Genomic DNA, 3,970 nt, shown 5'->3' with positions numbered 1-3,970 from the left:
ATCCTCGCCATTCCAACCCGTATCCTCGCCATTCCAACCCGTATCCTCGCCATTCGAACACGTATCCTCGCCATTCGAACCCGTATCCTCGCCATTCGAACCCGTATCCTCGCCATTCGAACCCGTATCCTCGCCATTCGAACACGTATCCTCGCCATTCGAACACGTATCCTCGCCATTCGAACACATATCCTCGCCATTCGAACGCGTATCCTCGCCATTCTCGGGATAAAAATTCTCGTTGTTCATCCACGAATTTACTTCATTTCTCCAAACATTCACGCCAGTTGTCCACGCACTCGCACCAGTTGTCCACGAATTTACGTCCGTTACAGAGTTACTGCGGTAGTACGATGGAATCCAATGAGCGACTTCCTCGCTAGTTTCGTAGGGTCCTGATGCGCCCTGCTCCTTTATTTCCTTTTCTTTTTCTGGATCTAAATGTGAACAAAGATTTCAGTGATATTATTGTACATTATTTACGAACAGACATTTAAACGAAGACGGTTTATTGATGAACAAAGACTTCAATAAAATTATTATAGAATAACTTATTTATGACATGCATCCTCGAATTGAAATAAATTAAAAAATCGCGATATGAATTTTATGAATGGTTTATTAAAAGCCATTACTTTTTTCTTAGAGCATGATAAACTAGTAGTTTGAACGACACAATGATTGACTTAAACTACTGATGGTTTGTGTCAACATATTGATAGCAACAAATTTACATCTAAATACATATAATCGTGAATATACTGTGAATATTTATGCACTTATTCTGCATACATGCTTTTTTTATTGCAATATGAAAATAGAAATTCCTAAACATTCGCAGTTTAGTCGTAATACTAACATACCTGTCACGGGGTTTTCTTCGGGAAAAGGAAAAAGTGCAAGAATACGTGCTCTTAGCTGCATTGGATCTGTAGGGACCACCACGCTGTTCTCCACGGGTCTCGAGGTGCCATCAGGCTCTGAATCAGGTAGTGGAGCGGCAGGAATGTCCGAAAGATCTGGCATCATTACTGTTTGTTCATTTAAAGCTGGATCGCACTCCGCCATCAAGCCGACCGCTAAGCGCGTTATGTTAAATAAACTCCACACGTTAGTTTCGAAAACGCGTTTATACAGGTGCGCAGAATGTGGTTTCTTGTTCTTGAAATCGTAGATATTTTCGTAGCCAACAACCTTAGCGCAATTAATTGGCACGTTCACCCCCTCAAATTTCGCCTTCGCAAATTCAGTGCTCTCCAATACGTCCTTGTGGAATTTCACCTAAAAAATCAAAAAGTATCATACAATTATTCATTATGAAAACATTACGTATTATTGTTAATTCAGAGTTTCGTTGAAATATGAAAATTTTACAACGTGAAATTTCTATCGGATTACTTCTATTTTGATCGTTTTGTCGTCTTGTTCATTATTACCTTATGGAGACATTAATATTATATTAGGTTGATCTACATCAAATAAAATTTGAAATCCACCTAGGTTCTTCAATATATAAGTATAAATGTAAACTAATTTCCTTCTTATTCAATATACTTTTGTTCGACCGTTTTCGCGGGAATTCGCGTTCGCGGTATAACGCGTCAACGAAGGTCGTAAGCCGTCTTATCTCGATAAGATAATCGACGCCACGAATCAACCAATCGTCTATTTGAGTTAACACAATGGGGGTGTCTTGTTTGATATTCACACTGAATTAACAATTAAAATATCACTATTTCCAACAACTTTTGATTACTACAAGTGTCTACGAGTGTTACGAATGACAAGTGTAAAAGTGTTCTTACAGAAGAGCGGATAGCTAGTATGGTATGTCTTGACTGAAAGATTGCTATTAACTGATGATCGGTTGAGTGATGTCGAACTACTAATAAGTGCTTTCCCCCACCATCGTTCTCATGATGGAAGAAGCCCTGGAATACCGTACAGGTAAATTTTAGTTATGCATTGTATAAATTAGGGACATCTGCAATAAGAAAAATCTCTAATCCTTATGATTTATGAGCAATAAATCAGATCCTTGGAAATAATGTTGAACCGAGCAAATACGATTGAATAGTTGTTGACTACTGCGGCCGAAGGATGAATTAGGTTATGCGGTACGGTCAAGGGACGTAATATTTTCATTGTAGTATGCATTTCCAAGTATACTCTAAGACTTGTTTTAAATATATTATAAATATATACACAAAATTCTTTAGATTGTTAAAAACGAAACGGTACCTTTCGTAATAAGAATCGTATTACTTTAAGTTGATTCTTGTTGAACCTACAAAAAAGTAATAATTTCAAAACGATTGAAATCAAATTCAAAAATTCGATCATTCACAGTAAATAGAATCGTAAATAACGACAAATAACTTTAAGTATTCAACAATTAAGTACTATTTTATATTAGATAATGTCGGATATATATTTGTAAAAGGATTTATTGCAAAAAAGAGGTATTTACTTTACACGACTGTCCCGCATGTAAATACATATGCTTATGCTTGGTTCCCACTGAACATTTTCATGAATATTTTCATAGATTCAACATTTTGAATGTCCTTGTGAATCTTCTTCTTGATTGTACCTGTAGTCCATATCTATACGTATATTCTCGCCATTAATCAATGGATTTTCGATGCATGCTTGAATCAAATGAGCGACTTCCTCGCAGGTTCCGTAGCGTTTTAGTGTGTGTTTCATTGCGATCCACCGCTTCCTTTCCTCTTCTTTTTGTAGAGCTAAATGTGAGCAAGGATTTCAGTGATCCTACATTATTTACGGACAGACATTTAAACGACAACAGTTTATTAATGAAGAAGAATTTCCATGAAATTATTATAGAATAACTTATTTATGACGTGCATCCTCGAATTGAAATAAATCAAAAAATCGCGATATGAATTTTATGAATGGTTTATTAAAAGCCATTACTTTCTTCTTAGAGCCGCCGCTTAGAAATAGGACATACAATATCAATCACACACAACAGGACAGCACAGAAACTGTAACAACACCGAATGTACAGCACGTAACGAACATTAACCAAAATAACACCAAAACCTTTGGTAGGCGAAGCTACGCCCAAGTAACCAACCAATCAGCACCCATAGACAATCAAAATCAGAGCAGTAGCAACAACGACGCTACAGAAATCAAGGAACTGCTCAAGCAATCCATCAAAAACACCGAAATGTTAACAAAAATGATAAGCGAGCAAAATGCAGTTCTCAGACAGCAAACACAACAGATCACAGTCATGCTTCAATTGCTTACAAACATGCTAAGCAAAAAATAAAAACGGACACGTTAAAAATGGCGGCCTGGAACTCAAACGACCTACACCATAGGGCCCTAGAAACTAAAACATTCCTGTACAACAACAATATCGACATACTACTTGTTTCAGAAACACATTTCACTCTAAAAAGTTACATGAAAATACCGTACTACACCATCTACGACACCAAACACCCCTCAGGTAAAGCACATGGAGGAACTGCAGTAATAATAAAAAGTGACATCAAACATCACCTACATAGTCAAACAAATCAAGAACATCTACAAGCAACCACTGTCACAATACAAACCAATGACAATTACTTTCAGATATCAGCAGTATATGCACCACCGAGACACAAAATGACGCTTAAAAAATGGGAAGAGTACTTCCAATCCTTAGGCGACAAATATATCGCAGCAGGAGACTTCAATGCGAAGCACACGCTATGGGGTTCGAGAATTAACACACCAAGAGACAGAACACTAGAAAAATATATTAGAAATAGCAACCTCAACGTGCTATCTACAGGAAGACCAACGTACTGGCCGACAGATCTCAATAAAACACCTGACCTGTTGGATTTTGCAATAACAAAAGGATTAAGTGTAAGTAAATTAAAAATAACAACCAGCCTTGAGCTTAACTCCGACCACACACCAATTATATTAGAATATACAGGCA

This window comes from Bombus pyrosoma, linkage group LG11 (genome assembly GCF_014825855.1).
Source record: "Bombus pyrosoma isolate SC7728 linkage group LG11, ASM1482585v1, whole genome shotgun sequence".
NCBI lineage: Eukaryota > Metazoa > Arthropoda > Insecta > Hymenoptera > Apidae > Bombus > Bombus pyrosoma.
Note: the sequence above shows the minus strand (reverse complement) of the source record.